The sequence below is a fragment of the Bos indicus x Bos taurus genome, chromosome 6, assembly GCF_003369695.1.
Source record: "Bos indicus x Bos taurus breed Angus x Brahman F1 hybrid chromosome 6, Bos_hybrid_MaternalHap_v2.0, whole genome shotgun sequence".
NCBI classification, from domain to species: Eukaryota; Metazoa; Chordata; class Mammalia; order Artiodactyla; family Bovidae; genus Bos; species Bos indicus x Bos taurus.
Genome location: NC_040081.1, coordinates 88,564,831 through 88,592,464, shown reverse-complemented (window position 1 = coordinate 88,592,464; position 27,634 = coordinate 88,564,831). Strand labels below are relative to the sequence as shown.

At 39.0% G+C, this 27,634-nt stretch overlaps 1 long non-coding RNA gene across 6 annotated transcripts; it reads left to right on the top strand.

Moving 5' to 3' along the window:
• LOC113894384 lies at positions 1-27,634 on the top strand. 6 transcript variants are annotated; one of them, XR_003511557.1, is made up of 5 exons: positions 1-221; positions 2,592-2,764; positions 16,013-16,116; positions 19,320-19,403; positions 26,849-27,634. It is a non-coding gene; the product is annotated as an uncharacterized LOC113894384 (long non-coding RNA). The 6 variants fall into 6 exon arrangements; XR_003511556.1 differs by having other exon boundaries at positions 3-221; positions 2,578-2,764; positions 16,013-16,077; XR_003511555.1 differs by having other exon boundaries at positions 6-221; positions 16,013-16,077.

Sequence of the window (27,634 nt, the reverse complement as noted above, 5' to 3'; positions counted from 1 at the left end):
TGTAGTACCTGATGAGAACCCATGTACCTTTAGTGTTGCAATAATATAAAAAGCCTCAGGAGCACCCCAGCCAACACAAGTCTTCAGAGACAGTCAAGCAAATGGTGTCTGGGGCTGCAGAAACCTGCAAAGAGAGGATCCAGGGTAAACATGACTTCCAAGCTGACCATTGCTCTTTTGCTTTCTTGGCAGTTTCATGCTCTCTGTAGCATCAGGCAAAGGTAGGTACATACTTCTGATTACTAGAGCTTTCTTTTATCTAATTATGATCCTCAGAAAGTAAGGCTTTGAGAACAAAATGCTTTAAGAACAAACATTTATTTTCAAAACAATAAAAATTTCATTTAATGTGAACAAGGATGAAAAATGACTTCCAGAGTCCTTGGACAACTTTACCTTTACTAACACTTTCTTTGGCTCTAAAGATGTATGTTTTCTTTTGATTTTAAAAGAAATTGAAATATTTTCACAGGCCTCTAAAATTATTGTGGTGCCTAGGCACTGCGTCTATTATGCTACATGCATAAGTCAGCTGTGATTGAATCAGAGTTTGAATTATTTAGGCTCTATCTCTATTCCTCTAAGGAAGTTGTGATATTTGGATTGGTATAAACATTTGGTTGCTAAAAATAAAATCTTGTTTTATAACACATTTATTTGCATGTCTGAATATAAGTTGAATTTTATAGACCAGTGTATGGGACTTCCCTATAGCTCAGATGGTAAAGAATCTGCCTGCAATGCAGAAGATCTGGGTTCAATTCCTGGGTCAGGAAGATCCTCTGGAGAAAGGAACGGCAACCCACTCCAGTATTCTTGCCTGGAGAAGCCCACGGACAGAGGAGCCTGGTGGGCTACAGTGCATAGCATCACAAAGAGTTGGACACAACTGAGCGACTAACATTACTACTGTCACTATATATAAATACATATGTACCCAAACCCAGTTACAATTTGTATTATATTCCTTGGGATCCAGAGTTGATAAATATTGTTCATTAACATTGAGCTAGGTAACCCATATGTTTTAATTATCATTCTGTTGATGAAGATTCAGACAATAATCATTTCCTATCTGTTTTGAAGACCCCATGAGGGATCCTAGACCCTTCTGAGAATCTGTTCTACAGCAAGTAACATCTTGTTTTTAACATGTGGTTTCTGCACTTGAATTTTTTCTTTCATCTTTCATTAGCATTAAATAATTTTTTAAAAACACATCTCTGTGAAATAGACATAAGTTTCTATTCTTTCTAAAGATGGTTTATTTGTTGATGTTATTATAGCTGACCTCTTGGAAATATCACTATGGTTTCACAAAGGATTCTGCAAAATCAAGTGGAAAGAAAAGTGTCATATGGAGGTTCAACATTAATTTTAAAAACTATAAATATTAGTCTTCACATAGAAAGTTACTCAAAGCAGTCAGCAAAAACATTTTCAGTTCAGTTCAGTTGCTCAGTCATGTCTGACTCTTTGCGACCCCATGAACTCCAGCACTCCAGACCTCCCTGAAAGAAAGCAAATGGAAGTCAAAGTAAAAGTGAAGTTGCTCAGTCGTGTCCGACTCTTTGAGACCCCATGGACTGTAGCCTACCAGACTTCTCCATCCACGGGATTTTCCAGGCAAGAATACTGGAATGGGTTGCCATTTCCTTCTCCAGGGATCGAACCCAGGTCTCCCGCATTGTAGACAGACATTTTACCCTCTGAGCCACCAATGGAAGTCAAAGGATACCCAAAAAGTAGTCTTATTTGCAGCAATCTTCTTCTTAAAATTAAGACTTTTGTGTGTGTGTGATCCTTAACTCATCATGTTAGAGTTTAAAGAGATGCAGCAGAGTTCTTCCTTTTAATGAAACCAGTGCCTATTCCTTTATTATTTTCACTGCTTCCATTGTGCCAAGTCTGAGCGCACTGCTTCAGTGCCAGTGGATGATAACATGTTCCATTCCTTTCCATTTAAAATGTGTCAAATAATGAAGAATGGTTCAGAATAGATTACACTGTAAAAGTTTAGAAATCATGTAATTGCTTTTAAAAGTGCTGAGTTATTTTGCATCTGCCAATGAAGAGTAACAGGGTTCTGGGTGTTCAGTGGTAAACAAAAATAAGAAATATCTCTGTCTTTATGAAACTTAATGTGGTGCAGATGTCTGTTTGGTTTTGGCTCGTGTTCCCTAGCTTCCAAATCCTAGAGCAGTAATTCCACTTACTTGATATAAACAGATTCTGAATCACCGCCTGGGGAGCTGGCTAACTTTAATCCTTTAAAGTAATTAGAGAAGCAGGACAGAGTTTCTGAAATAATAAGTTTAAATGGGAATGTTATGGCTTCCCTGGTTACTCAGCAGTAAAGAATGCAGGAGAATTGCTAAAGACACAGGTTCAATCCTTGAGTTGGGAAGATCCTCTGGAGAAGGAAATGGCAACTCACTCCAGTATTCTTGCCTGGAAGTCCCCATGGACAGAGGAGCCTGGCAGGCTACAGTCCATGGGGTCACAAAGAGTGGGACATGAATGACTGAACAACAGTAGTGATTAAAGCAACTCTTGGTTCATCCTGGTTAACTTTAGCAACCTGCCTCCAGATTACCCAGGAATTCCCTTTACTGTGACTTCTGGGTCCAATGGCCTTTGGCAACATAAGTGAAGTGCTGCCGTGGTTACTGGAAAATTGTGAAGAAATCCTGTTGGGACCATTTCAATTAACCACTGAACTCAAAGGACCATGATTTCAATGCCAAAGAATACCTAAAAACAGGTAAATAAAGCATCTCCCCGGAGAAGGCGATGACACCCCACTCCAGTACTCTTGCTTGGAAAATCCCATGGACAGAGGAACCTGGTAGGCTGCAGTCCATGGGGTCGTGAAGAGCCGGACACAACTGAGCGACTTCACTTTCACTTTTCACTTTCATGCATTGGAAAAGGAAATGGCAACCCACTCCAGTGTTCTTGCCTGGAGAATCCCAGGGACAGTGGGGGGCCTCGTGGGCTGCCATCTCTGGGGTCACACAGAGTCAGACACGACTGAAGCAACTTAGCAGCAGCAGCAGCAAAGCATCTCCCAATTTTTTTTTTTTTAGCTCATTCACCAAGAGACCTCTCCTGAGACTTTAGAAAAAGTGGGTGCAGACAGTAGTTATACAGATAGTTTTGAGAAAAGTTGGTTTGATTTTTCGCAATTAAAATTTTCATTTATCATGGAACTACTAAGGAAAACTCAGAAAACTCAGCTCCTCAATTACCTGATGGAATATTACTAACTCCAACCTGCCACCTTTTCTGTTGCTGCTGCTTAAATGATTACTTTTTCATTTGTTTGCCTCTTCAGTGAAAGAAAAAAACAGCAAAAGCAATTTCGCTTTTTTAATTACTGAAAATGTAGAGTAAAACAGTAAACTTAATACTATTAATTTCTCAAAAAAAAAAAAGGCACAATGAAAAAGTTTCTTTGCTCTTACCTAATTCAATGCTGAGTGCCAAAGAATTGATGCTTTTGAACTGTGGTGTTGGAGAAGACTCTTGAGAGTCCCTTGGACTGCAAGGAGATCCAACCAGTCCATTCTGAAGGAGATCAGCCCTGGGATTTCTTTGGAAGGAATGATGCTAAAGCTGAAACTCCAGTACTTTGGCCACCTCATTCGAAGAGTTGACTCATTGGAAAAGACTCTGATACTGGGAGGGGTTGGGGGCAGGAGGAGAAGGGGACGACAGAGGATGAGATAGCTGGATGGCATCATCAACTCGATGGACGTGAGTCTGAGTGAACTCCAGGAGTTGGTGATGGACAGGGAGGCCTGGCGTGCTTCAATTCATGGGGTCGCAAAGAGTCGGACATGATTGAGCGACTGAACTGAACTGAATTCAATGTTATCAACAGCTTTGAAGGATGAGAAAAATAAACGATAAAAAAGGATAATTTTTCCATTATTTCCAAAAACTTCTCAGTAGATGTGCTAACTTCAACTAAATAAAATCAGAGTTCTAGCCAGATTGGCACCCATACCACCCTATCCTTACTACTCACTGTATTTAGTCTTTCAGGGCCCTCTGGCCATCAATCCACTACACCAGCAGAACAGAAGACTGGAAATACTGGGTAATTAATAGGCCTGGAAGCAACCTTTAATGACTCACCAGTTCAGTTCAGTTCAGTTCAGTTGCTCAGTCATGTCTGACTCTTTTCGATCCATGAACTGTAGCACGCCAGGCCTCCCTGTCCATTACCAACTCCCAGAGTCCACCCAAACCCATATCCATTGTGTCGGTGATGCCATCCAACTCTCTCATCCTCTGTTGTCCCCTTCACCTCCTGCCCTCAGTCTTTCCCAGCATCAGGGTCTTTTCAAGTGAGTCAGCTCTCCACATCAGGTGGCCAAAGTATTGGAGTTTCAGCTTCAACATCAGTCCCTCCAATGAACACCCAGGACTGATCTCCTTTAGGATAGGCTGGTTGGATCTCCTTGCAGTCCAAGGGACTCTCAAGAGTCTTCTCCAACACCACAGTTCAAAAGCATCAATCCTTCGGCACTCAGCTTTCTTCACAGTCCAACTCTCACATCTATACATGGCTACTGGAAAAATCATAGCCTTGACTAGATGAACCTTTGTTGGCAAAGTAATGTCTCTGTTTTTGAATATGCTATCTAGGTTGGTCATAACTTTCCTTCCAAGGAGAAAGTGTCTTTTCATTCATGGCTGCAATCACCATTTGCAGTGATTTTGGAGCCCAGAAAAATAAAGTCAGCAACTGTTTCCCCATCTATTTGCCATGAAGTGATGGGACCAAATTCCATGATCTTAGTTTTCTGAATGTTGAGCTTTAAGCCAACTTTTTCCACTCTCCTCTTTCACTTTCATCAAGAGGCTCTTTAATTCTTCTTCACTTTCTGCCATAAGGGTGGTGTCATCTGCATATCTGAGTTGATATGCAGATTGACATTTCTCCCAGCAACCTTGATTCCAGCTTGTGCTTCCTCCAGCCTAGTGTTTCTCATGATGTACTCTGCATATAAGTTAAATGAGCAGTGTGATAATATACAGCCTTGATGTACTCCTTTTCCTATTTGGAACCAGTCTGTTGTTCCATGTCCAGTTCTAACTGTTGCTTCCTGACCTGCAAACAGATTTCTCAAGAGGCAGGTCAGGTGGTGTGGTAATGACTCACCAGATCAGATCAGATCAGTCCCTCAGTCATGTCCGACCCTTTGTGACCCCATGAATCGCAGCACGCCAGGCCTCCCTGTCCATCACCTACTCCCGGAGTTCACTCAGACTCACGTCTATTGAGTCAGTGATGCCATCCAGCCATCTCATCCTCTGTCGTCCCGTTCTCCTCCTGCCCCCAATCCCTCCCAGCATCAGAGTCTTTTCCAAGGAGTCAACTCTTCACATGAGGTGGCCAAAGTACTGGAGTTTCAGCTTCAGCATCATTCCTTCCAAAGAAATCCCAGGGCTGATCTCCTTCAGAATGGACTGGTTGGATCTCCTTGCAGTCCAAGGGACTCTCAAGAGTCTTTTCCAACACCACAGTTCAAAAGCATCAATTCTTCAGCGCTCATCCTTCTTCACAGTCCAACTCTCATATCCATACATGACCACTGGAAAAACCATAGCCTTGACCAGACACACCTTTTTTGGTCATAACTTTCCTTCCAAGGGGTAAGCGTCTTTTAATTTCATGGCTGCAGTCACCATCTGCAGTGATTTTGGAGCCCAGAAAAATAAAGTCTGACACTGTTTCCACTGTTTCCCCATCTATTTCCCATGAAGTGGTGGGACCGGATGCCATGATCTTTGTTTTCTGAATGTTGAGCTTTAAGCCCACTTTTTCACTCTCCACTTTCACTTTCATCAAAAGGCTTTTGAGTTCCTCTTCACTTTCTGCCATAAGGGTGGTGTCATCTGCATATCTGAGGTTATTGATATTTCTCCCGGCAATCTTGATTCCAGCTTGTGTTTCTTCCAGTCTAGCGTTTCTCATGATGTACTCTGCATATAAGTTAAATAAACAGGATGACAATATACAGCCTTGACAAACTCCTTTTCCTATTTGGAACCAGCTTGTTGTTCCATGTCCGGTTCTAACTGTTGCTTCCTGACCTGCATACAAATTTCTCAAGAGGCAGATCAGGTAGTCTGGTATTCCCATCTCTTGAAGAATTTTCCACAGTTTATTGTGATCCACACAGTCAAAGGCTTTGGCATAGTCAATAAAGCAGAAATAGATGTTTTACTGGACCTCTCTTGCTTTTTCCATGATCCATCAGATGTTGGCAATTTGATCTCTGGTTCCTCTGCCTTTTCTAAAACCAGCTTGAACATCAGGAAGTTCACGGTTCACATATTGCTGAAGCCTGGCCTGGAGAATTTTGAGCATTACTTTACTAGCGTGTGAGATGAGTGCATTTGTGTGGTAGTTTGAGCATTCTTTGGCATTGCCTTTCTTTGGGATTGAAATGAAAACTGACCTTTTCCAGTCCTGTGGCCACTGCTGAGTTTTCCAAATTTGCTGGCATATTGACTCACCAGAGTAGCATGTAAATAGCTCAACTCCCTTGCCCCTCAGGTGGATAACTCCAAAGCATGTTTTACATGGTTTCCAGGAAAGCTCTGGGATTCCCAGGTGACTCAGTGGTAAAAATCTGCCTGCCAGTGCAGGAGACTCAGGTTCAATTTCTTGGTTGAGAAGATCCCCTTGAGGAGGGCATGGCAACCTACTTCTTCTTTTTTTTTTTTTCTTTGTGTTCCTTTTAGATTTTTGTTTTCTTTTTTTTTTTATTATTTTATTTTATTTTTAAACTTTACATAATTGTATTAGTTTTGCCAAATATCAAAATGAATCTGCCACAGGTATACATGTGTTCCCCATCCTGAACCCTCCTCCCTCCTCCCTCCCCATACCATCCCTCTGGGTCGTCCCAGTGCACTAGCCCTAAGCATCCAGTATCGTGCATCGAACCTGGACTGGCAACTCGTTTCTTACATGATATTTTACATGTTTCAATGCCATTCTCCCAAATCTTCCCACCCTCTCCCTCTCCCACAGAGTCCATAAGACTGTTCTATACATCAGTGTCTCTTTTGCTGTCTTGTACACTGGGTTATTGTTACCATCTTTCTAAATTCCATATGTATGCATTAGTATACTGTATTGGTGTTTGTCCTTCTGGCTTACTTCACTCTGTATAATAGGCTCCAGTTTCATCCATCTCATTAGAACTGATTCAAATGTATTCTTTTTAATGGCTGAGTAATACTCCATTGTGTATATGTACCATATCTTTCTTATCCATTCATCTGCTGATGGACATCTAGGTTGCTTCCATGTCCTGGCTATTATAAACAGTGCTGCGATGAACACTGGGGTACACGTGTCTCTTTTGAAAATTCCTTGGACAGAAGAGTCTGGTGGGCTGCAGTTCATGGGGTTGCAAAGAGTCGGACTGAAGTGATTTATCACACACACAGGTAGTGAAGCTCCAATTAACCCATAACTATAAATTACACTTCATTGATTACCTTTTTTTTATTCACTATTGTCTCCACTTCACCCACTTTGTTCACTGGAATCACTTCCAAAATAAACTACTGAAACTTGAATTCACAACTGAGTGATAGCTTTTGGGACAACCAGTCTTGAGACAGTAGCTTTGAATACTATGCAAGGCTGGAAACTAACCTTTGTGTTTAGTTTCTTCTTAATTTCTAAAGTGGGTAAAATTATGCCATTTCCTATCACCAAGAGAATTTAAGGACATGTAAAATTCCTATAACTTTTAAAATAGTCAAATAAAATAATATTTTCAAATGTAATCTAGTTCAAATATAATAAAACATATGTACATAGATAGATTAACTAAATGTTCACACAATTATAAGGTAAAAATATTAAGAGAATACTATAATGGCCTGTGCGTGCTAAGTCACTTCAGTCATGTCTGACTCTGTGAGACCCTGTGGACTATGGCCTGCCAGGCTCCTCTCTCCATGAGATTCTCCAGACAAGAACACTGGAATGGCTTGCCATTGCCTTCCCCAGAGGATCTTTCCAATGCAGGGATCGAACTCTGGCATTTGATGCTTCCACTCTCATCTTTTCTGCTGGCAGCACCCTGCTTATATTGCTTTCATGTTTACTCATTATTCTTGAACCATGAGACTAGTGTTAGAGCAAAATTGCTATAATTTCATTATATTGAACAACAAAATAGCAAGGATTTACCTGACATTATATTCAGTGTCATTGTTTATTAGTCAGAATGATTTACTTTGTACCATAGGTTGTCATTGTACAGGAGACTGGGATCAAGACCTTCCCCAAGAAAAAGAAATGCAAAAAAGCAAAATAGGTGCCTGAGGAGGCCTTACAAATAGCTGTGAGAAGAAGAGAAGTGAAAAGCAAAGGAGAAAAGGAAAGATATACCCATTTGAAGGCAGAGTTCCAAAGAATAGCAAGAAGAGATAAGAAAGCCTTCCTCAGCAATCAATGCAAAGAAATAGAGGAAAACAACAGAATGGGAAAGACTAGAGATCTCTTTAAGAAAATTAGAGCTACCAAGGGAACATTTCATGCAAAGATGGGCTCGATAAAGGACAGAAATGGTATGGACCTAACAGAAGCAGAAGATATTAAGAAGAGGTGGCTCAGTGGTAAAGAATCTGGCTGTCAGTGCAGGAGACTCAGATTCAATTCCTTGGTTGAGAAGATCCCCCTGAGGAGGGCATGGCAACCCACTTCTTGCCTGGAAAATAGACAAACTATATAAAAAAGGTCTTCATGACCCAGACAAACTGTATAAAAAAGATCTTCATGACCCAGATAAGCACGATGGTGTGATCACTCATCTAGAGCCAGACATCCTGGAGTGTGAAGTCAAGTGGGCCTTAGGAAGCATCACTATGAACAAAGCTAGTGGAGGTGATGGAATTCCAGTGGAGCTATTTCAAATCCTAAAAGATGATGCTGTGAAAGTGCTGGACTCAATACGCCAGCAAATTTGAAAAATTAAGCAGTGGCCACAGGACTGGAAAAGGTCAGTTTTCATTCCAATCCCAAAGCAATGCCAAAGAATGCTTAAACTACCGCACAATTGCACTCATCTCTTACTCTGGTAAAGTAATGCTCAGAATTCTCCAAGCCAGGCTTCAGCAATACCACGAACCATTAACCGTGAACTTCCAGATGCTCAAGCTGGATTTAGAGAAGGCAGAGGAACCAGAGATCAAATTGCCAACATCCGTTGGATCAGTGAAAAAGAGAGTTTTTTCTCTCTTTTTCTCAGTGAACAAGAGAGTTCCAGAAAAACATCTATTTCTGCTTTATTGACTATGCCAAAGCCTTTGACTGAGTGGATCACAATAAACTGTGGAAAATTCTGAAAGAGTTGGGAATACTAGACCACCTGACCTGCCTCTTGAGAAACTTGTATGCAGGTCAGGAAGCAACAGTTAGAACTGGATATGGAATGACAGACTGGTTCCAAATCGGGAAAGGAGTACTTCAAGGCTGTATATTGTCACCCTGATTATTTAACTTATATGTAGAGTGCATCATGAGAAATGCTGGACTGGAGGAAGCACAAATTAGAATCAAGATTGCCTGGAGAAATATTTATGACTTCAGATATGCGGATGACACCACCCTTATGGCAGAAAGTGAAGAACGACTAAAGAGCCTCCTGATGAAAATTAAACATGTGACTTCTGCTAACAACTGGGCTTCAAACAAATGGCTTCTTCTTCCTTAGGTCCAGTTTCTCTTAATTTTGAATCTACAGTGCATCCAAAGCTAGCCATACTGTCCGATTGCAGTGATTATTAGCATTAAGAGAGGGTCTGATTATTATCCATTTTCTCCCAGGTAAAAGACTGTCTTGACAAGTGAGTTGGCAGTAGACAATAAGAGGAATATCTATTTTAATAATTGCTTTCAGAAGCCAAAATGCTTTTCTTCATAAACGCTTTCCATATCCTGATGAGAAATGAACTTTTTTCCAGGATTATAAGAGTGAATAAAGCCGTACTGTGAGGAAATAAGGCACACAACCATGGTCTTGAAACATAAATCTATAGACTTCTGTTTCCATCAAACGGAATAGGTAGCTAGATTGACTCCTAAAGATAATTTTCAAAGCTGTATTAAATATTATTTTAAACCACCTTTGAATCTGTCAATAAACTGCTAAAAACATAAGGCAAACAAGCAAGAGAATGAGTAGAAGAAGTTGGAATGCTCTTTGTGTATTATGTACTTTTGTCTAATTATCATTGTTCTATATCTTGTCTGCATATGTGCAATCCTCATAATAACTCAAAATAGGTAGTGTCATTTTAAAATTTCACAGATGAGGAAACCAAGGCACAGAGAAGTTAAGTGATATGCTTGTGGTTACATAGCTAGGAGGCTCAAGGCTGGATAAAAATTTAGGTATTCTTATATGTCTACAGACTTACAGGCACATAAGAGTTGATGAGAGTAGTCTGGTGCAATAGTTAGGAGAAAGATTGAAAACTCTGAAAAGAGGTGGAGCAGATTGAAAATTATTCCTATTAAGACCTAGTAAAGTCAGAGATAATTTAGGTGCATCTGAAATGTGGAACATCAATTTAAAACATGATAAAAATTTTGTTTTTCCACAATGAGTTTTCAGCTTATTCAATTAATTAAAGCAAGAAGAAAAAGACCATCTATTACAAAATGTGGGAGAATAAATTTAAGTGAGGAGATGCTAATGCTTTCTGCCTAACAGAAATGCAAATTAGACCACAATGTGGTACTAAGAAACAATATATCAAACAACTCTGAGCATTAGTATCTGGAAAAAGGTGAACACATACATTGCCCAAAGAGAAATTTAAATTCATATAACCACTTTGCAGATGATTAAGTAGCTTTCTAAATTACTTTCTACCAGCAACAGATCATCTGGATACATAGACAAGATATATTTGACAGAGAATGAGGGGTCCTGGGCTTCATGGGAACTGTCTAAGGTGGTAAGAAGTTGACATCTATGAATGCTTACTTTCAAAGTACTTTTAAAAAGATTGTATTATCCTGAATCTAGAAGCTAGAATTTGCAACTGTGTGATAATGTACATGTTATAACTTCTGAGGTCCCCAAAACAAGGTGTATTATTGACAAGATAAAATTCCTTGAATAGTCTATAGAATTAAAGAAAGAGATCTGGTGACTCTGGTCATACAGATCTAAAATTTACAGTAGAAGAAGGTACATTGACAAGACTATTTTTACTCTCTTTAAAGTACAGGTATATTAGTGCCATAGCATGCTAATGCAAACTATCTCAATAGAAGGGAGAGATGGGGGAAAAATAAAGCATACTCCTTTTCTCTCCTGGGTGTCATAGAAAACCCCATGATTTGGATCTAAAAAGCTTTTATTTAGGAGAAGCTCAAGTAATCAGCAAATAGAAGGATATACTAGAGGGGAAGATTTGTGCTAGGGTTTAGGTATACTCTGTAGATGAAAAGTATAATGGATATATGAAAGGGAAGCAAGTAATGGTAATGTTGAGTAACTGAAGTCTATTAAACAATTTTGGATAATTATTTTTGGTAGAGACCAATGGTCTAAGAACCTCTATTAAAGAAAAGTTGACCAACACAATTACTTTGAAATCTCATCATATATACATTTCGAGTTGTCATAGTAAAAAAGAGTCCCAGGAAAAACTTGACTGACAGTGGATTTCTATACTTTTATTGGTCAACAAAGGTTGGTTGTTAAGTATTTGTTTGCCAAACCCTGTTATGAACTGTTTAGCTTGTTGTGAAGCCCTGGTTTCATAGTGAGATTGTGAGATGGTAAGACTAGGTACCAAAACCTGTTGAAAGGAAGAAAAAAACCACATTTTCCTCCTCAAAAAGATTTTTTTTCTTTTTTTAAAATATAAATTTATTCATTTTAATTGGAGGCTAATTACTTTACAATATTGTATTGGTTTTGCCATACATCAACATGAATCCACCATGGGTGTACATGTGCTCCCCATCCTGAACCCCACTCCCACCTCCCTCCCCGTACCATCCCTCTGGGTCATCCCAGTGCACCAGCCCCAAGAATCCAGTATCCTGCATCGAACCTGGACTGGCAATTCATTTCATATATGATATTATACATGTTTCAATGCCATTCTCCCAAATCATCCCACCCTCTCCCTCTCCCACGGAGTCCAAAAGACTGTTCTATACATCTGTGTCTCCTTTGCTGTCTCGCATACAGGGTTATCATTACCATGTTTCTAAATTCCATATATATGCGTTAGTATACTGTATTGGTATTTCAGGCTTATTTCACTCTGTATAATAGGCTCCAGTTTCATCTACCTCATTAGAACCGATTCAAATGTATTTTTAATGAACTTTAATAGATGCTTCTGGGCTGATCTGAGGACTCCCAATAGGGTTTAGTACCTAAGAAGATGATCTGTGTTGAAACTCACCCGGAAGAGCTAATGTAACTCTGGCTATGGGTGGTAGCAGAAGAAGCAGGTGCCTCTCTTTTCAGATGCAGCACCAGAAACACTTTCATTAGAGCAATCATTGTTTTAGGAGTTCAGGGGATCAGTGATGCAATCTGTGGTGTTCCTATCCAGTGAGGAATAGTTATGTTGCCTTTGCCAGCTTCATTCTATTGTGAAATTCAGTTGACATTTTTTCCCAGCTATGAGTCCTCTGGGCCAGACTTTCTGGCACCTGAGGAAATTCTTTGAGATAACCAATTTCCATCTCTCTTTGCAACTTTAATGAAGCATACTTTTCCTACAAAAACTACATATTTGAAATGAACAACTTTATGGTCTTTGGTATACATATATGTTTACAAAATCCTCACCAGATTGTTTCATCATCAAAAACATTCATCTTAGTAATTAAGCCCTCAAAAGTTTCCTCATTCCTCATCTGTCCCCCTAACCCTACCTCTCAAGTCCTGAGGAAAACACTAGTCTGCTCAGAGACTCCTAAGAAGAGTGGTCCTATGGATTAAGGGGAAGCTGCAAGATCTAGCTCATAAGTCATGCCGTATCACTTGTGTCACATCCTATTTGTCAAGGAAGTCACCGATGTCAACTCAGATTCAGAGGAGGGTAATTACATTCTGCCTCTCAATGGAAGAAGTAGCAAAAAAATTCTTAGCCACCTTTAAATTACTGCAACAGGACTGAAAACCACTACAAGAGGCTAACCTATTGTAGTGTTACCAAAGCACATTGGTACTTCGGTAGAGTCACCAAAGTACAAAGTTTCGATGTGACATCAACTTTGAGTAAACTCTAAAATCCCAAATAGGATGCTCAGGACTGAAAACTTTGAGTCAAAAACTTTGTTAGATACCTGCACCATTGTTTTGGCCTCTCAATAAAAATAATTTCGATGTGACATCAACTTTGAGTAAACTCTAAAATCCCAAATAGGATGCTCAGGACTGAAAACTTTGAGTCAAAAACTTTGTTAGATACCTGCACCATTGTTTTGGCCTTTCAATAAAAATAATTACCTTTCACTGTCTTCTTAAAACTTCCCAGGAGAAAGTCTTCCAATTTTTATCCACTTCTTATGCAGGCTAGAGAAAGGAAAAACACAATCTTCAAGGTGCATGGCAAACATTCACAGACCCCATTTTAAAGAGATGTGATCATTACAGATACTCTACATTATGTGGTTTCCGCCATCTTTCAGTCTCACAATTTCATATTGCAAACCTGTTTAGGATATTACCAAGAAAGAAGAACTACACTTCAAAACATCCTGAAAAGATTTAGATCATTAGAGAAAGTGTGGTCACGGATTAACTTCTCAGGAAGCAGATATTTATGAAAAAGTCTCGATGTCTATTAACAACAAAGTGCATGTAGTTAACACTACTGTACTGTACACTCAAGCGTGTTAAGGGAGTAAAACTGATGTCATGTGCTTTTTATCACAATTAAAAAAAACAGGAGACAAATTCCAAGATGATTTTGGAGTCTAAGACATACATTAAGGATCAAAACCTAAGAAAAAAGGGGGAAGGAGCAGAATTGGACAGAAGAAAACAGTTGAATTGTTCTGAAAGCCCTACATAGACTTGCTGCTGCTGCTGCTAAGTCGCTTCAGTCGTGTCCTACTCTGTGCGACCCCATAGATGGCAGCCCACCGGGCTCCCCCGTCCCTGGGATTCTCCAGGCAAGAACACTGGAGTGGGTTGCCATTTTCTTCTCCAATGCAGGAAAGTGAAAAGTGAAAGTGAAGTCGCTCAGTCGTGTCCGACTCTTAGAGATCCCACGGACTGCAGCCTACCAGGCTCCTCCGTCCATGGGATTTCCCAAGCAAGAGTACTGGAGTGGGGTGCCATTGCCTTCTCTGACATAGACTTAGCCCAGAGCAAATAATGTCACCCCACCTGGAGATGAGATGACCCAACTTTGTACTCTCACTGAGCCACTGAATGCAGGCTGACCCAGGAAGGCCATGATCTTGGTCAAAGCAGCTCCCTGCCCCCAGACAGCAAAGTTCTTCCATGAAGTGGGGATCGGGTTATGGAACCCCATGTCTACGCCAACAATGGAGATAGGAAATCCAAACAACATAGGGAGAAAGTAGTGTTTCTACTTTTGAGGATGTTGTCTGTGATCCCTGAAGGAAAAATATAGGATGCATAATTCAGTGAAAATTCCAGCACACTGTAAATACAATTCAAGAGTATTTAGCACTAATTTTAGCTTGAAAAATATGTGCTCCTTAGTTTCACACACACACATACACACACACAAATTATCTTTTAACATGACTGAAAGATCAAAAATAGATCATAGGGGAATAAGTACCAGGCATGTCATTATTTATGCTTTGTAATTTCTATACTGCTGAGTTTATTCATAATATTATCAGTTTTTTGGTTTTCTTCCAGGATTATTGCCTTTTTATGTTATTTTGTGCATTTATAAATACAGAGTCTCTAATCCAAAATATCCTAATAACATACAATTCGAAGCTTTAAAATGTTCCTAAACGATGATTTACTTCATGTCATTTTTCACTTTCACATAGAACAGCTTTTTTTTTCATATCTTCAGCCAGAATATTTTGAGGCTTCTTAAGACCTCACTTGCTCTCTGCAGGAACTTAGACAAATTATTTATTCCTTCTAAACCTTGGCTGCCTCATCTGTAAAGTGGCAATATGATGGCATTTACTTCATAGGATTCTTGTGAGCATAAAATGATTTACTATGTTAATATATATATGTTTATGGCAGTGGCTGGGACATAAAAACAAGTCAACTTAGTCTAACACTGGTAATCATTCTTTCATTAGTAAAAATCAGCCATTACCATATGGAACCCCTTTGCAAAATATATTTGTTGAAAGGTAACAATTTAGTAACTGAAATAAAATTTCTGACCCTTGGGGCCAGCCTCCAGGACTTTTCTAAATCCGTCACAAGGTGGCCCCAAATCCATATCCCTTCAGGGCTCTGTAGTCATAGAAAATGAATCAAACAGTAAGAATTTACTACAGCAAAATTTATGGTAATAATAATAATTGAAAGTGTAGGTGGTCTCCTTAATAATCAATTGCCCACTGGTTGGAAGAAGATAGAAAAGCAAGCCTCATATGTTTGAAATGGTCAAGAAGGCTATTAAATGTGTCTATATATTTTTCTTCAAGGTTAGTCTCAATAAAAGTGGTTAATGAATTATACTTGACATTGAACACTTCAAATAGTGCATGGCCTAGCCTGCTTGGATGAGAAAATCTCTAATCTTTACTTTTTTCCTCTTTTATTAGTTGGTTAGTTAGCAATTATTAATTTTTTGGTTTTTACCAAAAATACTTGCAAAGCCATTTCAGAACCCTTTCCTCTTTATTTTCTTCTACCTGAAACACAGAGAAAAGCTATAAATTATAAATCATGTAAGATCCTGTCAGGAAAACCACAGATTAAAGGTTTTATAAGATCATGACTAATTCATTATTTCTTTCTCTTATTTCCTTAAGGTCTTAAGATGGAGCCTCAAAGACTTCCTTCAAGACAGTGAAAAATGCTTTCCAGGCTAGATAATGTAATTCTAGGAGAAATGCTTGGCAATTGATTGCAACTGGTAGATATTTGAATAAATTGTAAAATAATTAATACAGTGACCATTTAAGAACTACTTTGGGCTTCCATGGTGGCTCAGACAGTAAAGCGTCTGCCTGCAATGAGGGAGACCTAGGCTTGATCCCTGGAGAAGGAAATGGCAACCCACTCCAGTACTCTTGCCTGGAAAATTCCATGGATGGAGGAGCCTGGTAGGTTACAGTCCATGGGATCACAAAGAGTCAGACATGACTAAGCAACTTCACTGATTCACTGGTTACTGTGGTATAAAGGTTAAAAATATCCATCACCCTCAAAAGTTATAGATAAGAGTCAGAAGTTTGGTATTCTAGTTTAATTCAGTAGTGGCATAGCTTGAATAAGTCACTTCAAGATAATCAAACCTTCTTCATAGAGGTTTTTATGAGATTTGAAGTAGGTCACATGTGCTTGTAAAGTGCTGAACATTTTGCCTAGAATATGAAAGAAAAAGTGAAAATGTTTAGTCAGTCAATCATGTCCAACTCTTTGTGATCCCATGAACTGTGGCCCACCTGGCTCCTCTGTCCATGGAATTCTCCAGGCAAGAATACTGGAATCGGTTGCCATTTCCTTCTTCAGGAGATCTTCCTGACCCAGGGATTGAAACCGGGTCTCCTGCACTGCAGGCAGATTCTCTACTGTCTGAGCCACCAGGGAAGCCCTGCCTGGAACATGGTTAGGACATAATAGTACTTCTGGTTACCATCGCTGCTTTCACTCTTGATACCATGGGATAATGGAAAGAATTAACTTAATCTTCAATGGAAAGATCCAAACACATCTCCGATGGTATTTCTCAACTGATTCTGAATTCAGCTTCAAAATCCAGCTCTAAATGGTGCACCATCTTCCATGTTTGTTGGTTTGGTTTTGCAGAGCAAGGGGCCAGCAGGGTAGATAGCCCAGCATTGCTAGGGATTGTGCAGCCCAGAATTTAGCAAGGTGGTCTGAGTATACACTTTAGATAAAAATATAGAAAACTATATTTTCTTGAGTGAGCTTATAGACTTTTCAGAATAATCGAGAAAGACTTGATGTGCATGCTCTACTACGTATTTGATTTTTGTCTCAGGAAAATAAGCAGAAATAAGATTAAACTGTTGAACTTACTAATCTACAGAAGTTTTTTCCTTTATCCTGTAAGAAAGTAATTTAGACAGTCTAGTTGTAGTGTAGATAAATAACAATTAATAATTAAATGTGACTCACCATATGCCCAGGATTTCCAACTAAATGTTTTATGTGAGTTGTTAAAATTATATTCTTAATTGCTTTATGGCTAGTGCTTGCAGGCAGTCATCAAGACAAAGACATTAAACAGCATTTGCAATACTATATGGAGGACACATGTTTCATATTCTCTTTATACTTTGGAGAAAGCTGTTCAGTTAAGACATGGTCACTTTCATCAAAAATGTACTTGTACACCTAAAGCATTTCAAGATGAACTCAAATGCAATATTCATACATAATCTTTTGAAACTTACCAAAACTAAAGTGTACCTTCAAAGACCGATTTTAAAATTGGAACAAAGATTAGCATAAATGGTTATATATGTTGCACACATATACCAAGCATTCTGTTGCATATTTCATCTAATTGAAATGATAATTTTATAAGTATTATTTTGATTTAACATGTAAGGTAACCAAGGGCTTGATATACTAGATTAGTAGTTTCCAAAATGTTGACTATATGCTATTTTATTATGCAACAATTAATAAATAAAAAGAAATATTTACAAAAGATGAAAAATATAAAGCATTAGGAAAAGCATAACAAAAACACTCATGAATGCACACTGTGAGCAGCAAAGCCAGAACCTTGTCACTAATACTAAATCTTTGTGCTTCTTCACTGATCTGTCCCTCTGTTTCCCATCAAAGTCAGTTATAATCCTAAACTTTGATTCATTCTTACAGCTAGAAGTGTAACTATTTTCTGAAACTAGTCTAGGCATTAATTCATTTATAGATTCTTTTGGTTTGTGTAAAACTGCAGCAATGTTCAGGCAGTAATAAATTTATTGTAAACATGGTAACCATAATTTTCAGATTTTGTCCTTTCTACTTAGGATTCATCTGTTGGTTTTGTGGTTTCAATTTAGTACTTACACACGCTTTCTGGACAATCACTTACTTTACAATGATTTGATCAGAAAACTCAATTTACCATTGTCCTTTAAAACAGCTTTTTTAAAATTGTTCAGATTTGAGGCTGAACAAGAGTAGCATCAAATGCACCTTTTCATGATTTCTTTGACTTGTTTATTATGTTGTCAAAGGGAATGTTGAGAATGAGGTAAACCAAAATAATTATTTTCTGTTATGTGCCAGAACCATCAGATTACAGAAATAGCTCAGCTTTTCCTTTGGTTGCTCTCATAGTGTACCTTCTATTTGCCAGGCATTGGCTACAGGCCTTAGGCATATTATGGCATTTAATATTTCTGTCTGAATTGCTAATAATGTTGATAAGATGGACCTTTCTTCCTTCCTCTGATCACATATTTATTAAGAATCTACCAAGTGGTGAAAGCTATACTGAAATCTGGAGATTCAAATATGAAAGGATATGATCCAGGATGGAAGAGACGACACAATACTAAGAGGATATGAATATGTTTATTTTTAAATTCATTTAATAAATCATTTACAAAAACCAATGGAATCTGGAATATAATGGAGTCCTAAAGAAATGTATGCAGGCACTATGGGTGTCTGGAATTCTGGATTGTGACCTTTGGTGATAGGCAGCTGCTGCTTTGAGCAAGTGTCAGCGGAAGGGAGGATGGTGGACACCTCCTCTGTCCCATGTCATCACCAGCAATACTCACACACTGAATTATAAGGGGGTAGTTGCAGAGCACTTTAACGAAGGCTTGACAGCAACCAAAGGGAAAGTATGAGGTAAGCCTGAAATAGCCTCTCAAACTAGATAGTAAGGAGATGTTCAGAAGCTGAGAGGCATATGTTACAGGAATCATTTCTTCATGTACTGTATGATAATTATAAAGGATCAATATTTTAGGATTTGAATCCTAATATTTTTAATATACTGGTAATTAAATATGGAGAGGGGGATGTGTTCAAACATTCATGTGTGTGTTTGAGTACATAGTAATATAGAGAGTTTTTCTTTTTTACAGCTTTTTAAATTAACCTTTTTCTGTCTTTTTCTAGGCGGGGACCAGACTCTACTGGGAAAACTGGGATGAGCTGATGGGAGGAATTTTGTCATCTTTGTGCTAACCTAGACACATCATTGTGAGTTCATCAAGGAAAATTGCAAAGTCATGATTGTTAAGCAGTTTTTCTTTTTGGTACCATCCCACCTTCATTCCCAAGCTTCTTTGCTTCTCCCTTGTTCTTGCATCTTGGCACCTACAGCTTTATCAATGCTCTCTGGCAAACCAGAGCCTGCTCTCCAGAGCCTCCTGTCTCTCCTTCCAAATGAAAATTACCTCCACTCCTCCCCCATATCCACCCCTTCTTCAGTGTTGCAGATAAAATAGTTATTAATCTGATTATGGTGCTTGATGATAAGATAAATGAACGGGCTGTAGCTTTTATCAATGAACATTAAAGAGAATTTGCAGAACTATAAGCCATCTCTATTACAAAAATGTGCTCAATCATTAAGTCATGTCTGACTTTTGTGACCCCATGGACTGTACCCACTAGGCTCCTCTGTCCATGGGATTCTCCAGGCAAAAATACTGGAGTGGGTTGCCATTTCCTCCTCCAGCGGATCTTCCCACCCGCTCCTCCCCCAGCCACCAGGGATGGAACCCATGTCTCCCCCCCACTCCACACATACACTCCCATGCTGAAAGTAAAATGAAAGAAAGGAGCTTTTCCATCACATGCAATTCCTTGCTTCCACTCCTCTCCCTTCTGCAACCTATATTTTCATGCACAGAGTTTTAGTGTGGGAGAGGTTTGTGCGTATGTTCTAACAGAGTACTCTTAAATGCCAAGCTCCACTTCCCAGAAGTGTCCTGTAGATTGATGCATTGTTTTATGCAAAGGAATGAAACCTTGCTATTAGAAGGGAATATGATATTGATTTGACCAGGATGAGGTTTAGAAAATAATGTAAAGAACTAATATGTTATTCAGTATTTTAAATGTTTTTGTTTCTCTCAGTTATAAATAATCACCCTGCATCAGAATTCAACTACTAAACAGAAGGATGAAACATCACTCTTACTTCTTTTGTAGTCAGAGCATATTTCCAACCACATCAAAATAAAACAACTTACAGAAATACTTTTGATTTTAAACACAGGATGGTGCAGTAGAATTAGCTTAATTCTAATTTAAGCTTCTGAAAGGCTCCTAGAACTAACTCTGTCACTCTTAGTCTGGCATACAGTTGGGTGGCTCCATTACAGACGGAAAAACTGCCCAGAAAGGGTAGGAGGTTACTCAACATATTAAGTAGAATCATAAAAAAGAACCAAGGGTCTCTGACTCACAGTCCAGTGTTTTCTAAAGGCAGACCATATTTAGATCTTTAGATTCATTGCCAACAAACACAACTAACCATAGGGACTGAGATCAGGCCACTTGGGAAAAGTGTACAAGAGCTGTAACCTCTTGAGCAAGCATAAAGCGTATCCCAGAAATATGGTGACTCACTTTGTTTGGCTTCCCAGGTGGCTCAGTGGTAAACAATCTGCCTACCAATGCAGAAGATGCAGGAGAATCCGCCTGCCAATGCAGGAGATACAGGAGACGTGGGTTTGATCCCTGGATCAAGAAGATCCCCTGGAGTAAGAAATGGCAACCCACTCCTGTATTTTTGCCTGGGAAATCCCATGGACAGGGGGGACTGGTGGGCTATAGTCCATGGGTCACAAAAGAGTCAGACACTATTGAGTGACTGAGCACGCACAGGCACAAATCTGTTCATTGCAACATAACACTAAGGGGAGGTGAGGGGCAGAGCATCAGGGGTTGCATTATCACCATCCTGCAACCAAACTAGGATGCAGGGTGTTGATGGTTGTGTCCAAAAAGAGAAAACAACATAAGACGAAAGGAATGCAAACCAAGGAACTTTAATGTGGACAACTGGGCTATGGAAAGATAAATAATTTTACAATCTATTGAACTCCCAGAGTGTTTCTTTTCTTTATGTGTTTTTTTTAACTTTTTATTTAATATTGGAATATAGTCAATTTGCAAAGTTGTGATAGTTTCAAGTGCAGAGAAGAGCAGCTGAACTGTATACGTATTCATTCTGCCCCAAACTCTCTTCCCATCCAGCCTGCCACATAACACTGGGCAGAGTTCCATGTGCTATACAGTAGGTCCTTGTTGGTTATCCATTGTAAGTATAACAGTGTATACATGTGGATGAAAGAGATGTATTTTTGTAGACAAAATAATTAAAAAATTTTTTTCTCTCTCTTTTTAAAAGAACTGCCTTAGTTTTTACTTTCCTAAGATCAGAAACTAAACAAGGCTTTGGGTCCTGGTAGTTCATCTGTGGAGAGATTCAGGACACCAGAAAAAAGAAACAGAGAAATGGAACAGGGAAGTGTGTAAAGTCAGTGTAAGCAAGCATTCCTCATTGAGTTGCTGCTGTGGACAACAGGATCTCTATTTCCCTGGAGTTTCCAGGAAGCAGACAATGTTGGGGGATTAATATTCTCCTTTAGAGGTCTGGAGTCTGGAGTAGATAACCGTCAGTTCTCCTCATCCAGCCAGTGGTTGAGGATGGCTCCCAGGGGCACAGGGGCATTATCCTGCCTTCCTCCCCCCACTCCTCAGCCCCCAGCTCCGGGCCAGCTGTTCTTGCACACTAGTCAGGCACACTCCCACTACCTTAGTGAAAGCTGTGAAAGTGGAATGCAGAAAGATGCCAGCTCTTGATGTGGAAGTTCCCAGTGCAAGGCTGCTGAGATTATTGTCCGGCGCTCTTCCCCACTGCAGTGACCGAAATCAGAGGAACACCGAGGCGTATGTGACCTAGAAAACAATAGAGGTATACGCCTCCCAGCTCTCAACCTAAGATGTTTTCTTCCTTCGGAGGGTAGTTGGAATAATAGGGTTGTAAACAAGATCAGGAGAATGGGACAGAGACAGACTTGATCTCAAAGAAGCATCTAGGAATTTGAACTAAATTATTTTTGATTGGCTATTCTCTATTATTTTGAGTTGCTATTCTCTGTTTTATCAGAACATTAGCAAATTTTCACTATGAATAAGTCAAAGCTCATTATCCTAATTCTCTCTGAACATTTTTTACTTTGAAACTTTCTACTGCCAATAGCCAGATCCAAAGCATTGACTATTAAAATAGTTCTATAGGTCATCAGGGCTTCCCTGATAGCTCAGTTGGTAAAGAATCCACTTACAATGCAGGAAACCTCAGTTCGATTCCTGGGTCAGGAAGATATGCTGGATAAGGGACAGTATTCTTGGGTTTCCCTTATGGCTCAGCTGGTAAAGAATTCACCTGCAATGTGGGAGACCTAGGTTCCATGCCTGAGTTGGGAAGATCCCCTGGAGAAGGGAAAGGCTACCTACTCCAGTATTCTGCCTGGAGAATTCCATGGACTCTGTAGTCCATGGGGTTACAAAGCACTGGACACGACTGAAAGACTTTCACTTACTTACTGACTTTATAGGTCATCATGGTTGCCCAACAGAAAGAACTTCCAGGTGATTCTGCACATTTCATCATTAAATTCAAAATAGGGGCAACTCCTAGAGATGCATTCGAGGAGCATCTACAGGGACTTCAACTGTGGTATAATTTTTTATTTCCTAAAGTGGAACAACTATTTACTAGATTATTTTTACATCATTCTTAACTTCCAAAATATTTTATAATAATTTTTAAGCTACTCAGTTGAAAAGAAAGAAAGGATTATACGCTTCTTTATGATTATTTACCTGTCAAGACAGAGAATGTTTTATTAGCTCTACAGCCACTGACATGACTTAGCAGCAGCAGCACCTATAAATGATAATCACTAAAACAATAGAATAGATCATGCAGAGATTTCATGCAAGTTCTTTTGTTCATTTACTTAATAGGAAAGAATAATTACATGATTGAGAGGCAATGATGAATATTCTTCCAAAAGAAGTTTTTGCAGAATATATGACCTCTCTTTAAACGTCTGCCTGGCTGAGACCCTACACCATACTTTTCTTCACAAAGTAGATGCACATATCTCTCCTTCCAGGGTAGGTCATCAACCTACCTTTGGCTTTCCCTTGGTATTTTCCTTTTTCCTTCTTATTTACTAATCAGTTCAATTCAGTTGCTCAGTCATGTCTGACACTTTGTGACCCCACGGACTGCAGCACATCAGGCTTCCCTGTCCATCACTATTTACTAATAGTCAAAGCTTTTTTTTCTTTTTAACATATGTTAAAATTTATTTTATTTTTGGCTATGCTGGGTCTTCAGTGGTGTGTGGGCTTTGCTCTAGTTGCAGTGAGCAGGAGTTCCTCTTGGTTGCAGTGCATTGGCTCTTCAATGGATGGCTTCTCTTGTTTCCGAGCACCGGCTGTAGGTGCCTGGGCTTCAGTAGTTGTGGCGCACGGACCCAATCGCTCTGCAGCATGTGGAATCCTCCCAGACCAAGGATCTAACCTGTGTCCCCTCCATTGGCAGGTGGGTTCTTATCCACTGTACCACCAGGGCATTCTGAACTTGTATTTTTAGATTGCCAGGAGATGGGTGCTTATATTCAATATGATATTGTCTTTGTTAATATACTCATAACCTTACCAGTCAACTTGACTTGCCTCCAGTTATGTCCTATAAATCATAATCTTTTGCTCATATGTTCAGCACTGTCTAATTTCTGAGCATTCACTAATTCACTAATCTCTGAGAATTCACTTTAGAAGGTGGAACTGATGCTCTAGAATTTGCAGTACTACTGCCTACATAGCTTCTTTTGAAATTTTCAGGAGGGTGATGCATTAATTTTGAAGCATTCTAACATGACATAGATATTTTATATCATAGATATAAATAGATATATAAATAAATATCATAGATATTTTGTAACCTCTCACTCACTGTGTCCTCAACATTTCTATTATAGTGTTGGATCAATATTTGACTAACATTTACTTCAAAGTTATGTGAGACTCTTGAAACAACTCTGCAGGGAGAAAGAGATAAAAACATTAACAGGGCCTGCAAATAGCAATCAATATTGCTCTTTTAAAAAAATTGCATGCTTATTTCCAAGGAGATGGCAACCATTAGTATAGGTAGTTGCATCTTTAAATAAGTATCATCTTGTATTACTGGTGAGTAAAATTTAAAAGGAAATTATGGGCTTTTCAAACTTCTCCATGTCCCTATTGGAATATAAAAGCATATTCCTGAACAACCATAGGATTTCCATAAGCTGATGAAAAGATTACTCAGGAGGTGAAATACTCTAGACCACAAACCACTTACATATGACTGCGTTAAAATTATGTAAATGTCCTATTTTAAAAGCACTCATATCATCAAGAAAATAAATTTATTGTGCAAAAGTCATTTAATCCCTGACTCTTCCCTGAAATGTCTGCAGGCAATTCATTGAATTCAATTTCGTGAAATACTGTTCTGAAGGAGATTTGTAGATTTCAAACAGATTTATTATAATGACTGTAAACATTCTTTTGGATTCATTTTCTTTGCTGTCCTCATGCAGAAAAGAATTATATATCAATATAAGGACTTTTTGCTAGTGTGCATTCCACTGATTGCTTGCAGTTCTTTGATGAGCAAATCCCAGTGTATCTGACTCCAGCCATGTTTGTGGCCACTTAACCAGACTCTGTAGATTGCAACCTGGTCCCTGGTTATTTATATGGTCTAAAGACTGGTCCAACCAACCACACTTGGTTCCATTAATTATGTGGACACAGGCCTTGAGCAAAGAGTATTACCAGATGAAATGAATGGACTATATGGTGGTTGACTTGGTGGGCCCAGCAGAAGGTGATGAAAACACTGAATTGGCAACAGATCTCCAAAAGCAGCAGTATACAGCACTCCACCCTGGATAACATCTCTATTGAGCTATTACTCAATACAAACTGGTGAATGATCTTGACAATTACCATAAAACTCTGATCTTTAAATGTGCAAATATGTATTGTGAATGACAAAGATGCAATTAGTCCATTCTTTTGTGAAAGTGAAAGTTGTTCAGTTGTGTCTGACTCTTTGCAACTGTATAGTCCATGGAATTCTCTAAGCCAGAATACTGGAGTGGGTAGCCTTTCCTTTCTCCAGGGTTTTTTCCCAACCCAGGGATGGAACCCAGGTCTCCCACATTGCAGGTGGATTCTTTACTAGCTGAGCCAGGAGTGAAGCCCAAGAATACTGGAGTGGGTAGCCTTTCCCATCTCCAGCGTATCTTCCTGACCCTGGCTTATAGAAATCCTACCAGGGTCTCCTGCATTGCAGGAGGATTCTTTACCAACTGAGCTATCAGGGAAGCCCATTCATTCCTTTGGAGCTCCTAAAATCTTAAATGAAATTAATTTCTGTGCTGAACACAGTACTTAGTGCTTAGTTCCCAATCTCAGAGGCAAATAGCTTAACCTTAGAATACTATAAACCAGGAAAAAACTGGGAATACAAAGATCTACTTTTTGTCATTGAAGAGTTCATAAGCTAGAGCAAGATAGATATTTTATAATATAGATATTAATAGAGTTGCAAGGAGCTTCAGAGTGCATATCATGCTCACTATCTAAAAACAGAGAAAAGTTAATATTATATAAATTAATATTGGGTAAATTGATAATATTATCCAACTCTAAAGGCTGTTATGAGGACTAACTGCAGACTGATAGGAAGACTGTTCAAAATAATTCTTGGTACATGTTATATGCTAGCAATTATTTTCACTTGTTATCATTATGGAAATTCCACACTTCCTTGTGTTTAGTCCCTGTATGGTAGCAGCTATCATTCAATGGATGCCTACTACATACCATATATCTTATTCCAAATAATAATTGTTAATCCTTTTAATAACTCTCTGAAGTATCTGTCATAGATCCTGATTTTTAAATGGAAAATTCAACATTCTGAAATTAAATAATTTTCCCAATTTTAGCTGCAGTAAATCTGGATTGAAAATTCAGCCTCTACTTTTCTACTAAACTACACAGTCCCGTGGATAGAGATCACTAATGGAGAATTGGGATTAAACTGCTTAGTTCTCCGGCAGTTCTGTTCTCTGAGGGATTGGCTTTCTTTAAACGTTATTTATTTACTGTATTTGTTTTTGGCCATGCTGGGTCTTTGTTGCTGCACATCAGCTTTCTCTAGTTGCATTGAGCAGGGGCAGCCCTCTGTTGTGGAGCGCCGGCTTCTCATTGCTGTGGTTTCTCTCGCTATGGAGCATAGGGAAGCTCCGGATGTACAGGCTTCAGTAACTGCAGCACGAAGGCTCGGCACTTGCAGCTTGTGGGCTGAGTTACTCTGCAGCACGTGGGATATCCCTGGACTAGGGATCAAAACCATGTCCACTGCACTGGTAGATGGATTCTTAACCACTGAACCACTGGGAAGTCTGGGATTATCTCTTTCAATCCACCCTTTGTTCCTTTTTGAAGCAAAGACAGACACTTGAGATAGTGAACTATTATAACGTATAGGCAACTGGCAAATATATACAAACTAAACTCAGTACATTTTTCTAGCACTTCCTCTCTTTTTACAGGTGGCCTGTAAAGAAGATGGAGTCTGTAATCCTCCATGAGTGGGAAAAAAAGCATTTGAACATTACACTTCCACATCCAACGGTTTGTAGGAAAATCTATATTTCTAGGTATATCATGTCATGTTCATAAGACAGGATTAATAATCTCAGTTCATCCCAAAGCACTGAGCAATCAGGAGAGAACTAGATAAACATGATCCACGAGGAATAGAGCTGAATGAAGCCGTAGGGAAGAGGCATGCTTTGCTTAGGCAGGACTTGCACTGATGACCTGACCAGCCTACTCTTTGTCTGTTTCCGTGCTATGTCCTTCTCAAAGTAAACTAAGTAAGCAAAATAAGCTGTGATTAAACTGGGTTTTTAACAATACTCAGCTGTCTTTTAGAATGGGCAGCTGTGTTTATTTTCAAGTTTTAAAACTTAGATATGTATGTGTGTGCGTGTGCATATGCACATTTTCCTTTTTTTAAAGGTAATAAATGGTTAAAATTTATTAAAATGGTAACTGTGTGTCAGGACTATCTATTGCTTTACATTATTTCATTTAATCTTTGCAACAGTTCTATTAGTTAAGTATTATTATTCCATTTTCACAGATGAGGAAACTGAGGCCCAAAATAACAAGGCCTGGTAGTGTATATGAGATCATAAAGCTAGTAAAAATTACAAGCTAGACAGCCAAACGCAGACCTGGAGGTTTTGTGTGTGATGTTAGACCACTTTCTGTGTTCTTTAGAATATTTGAAAAATAATTGAGAAATAAATGTCACATAATTGCATTGCTAA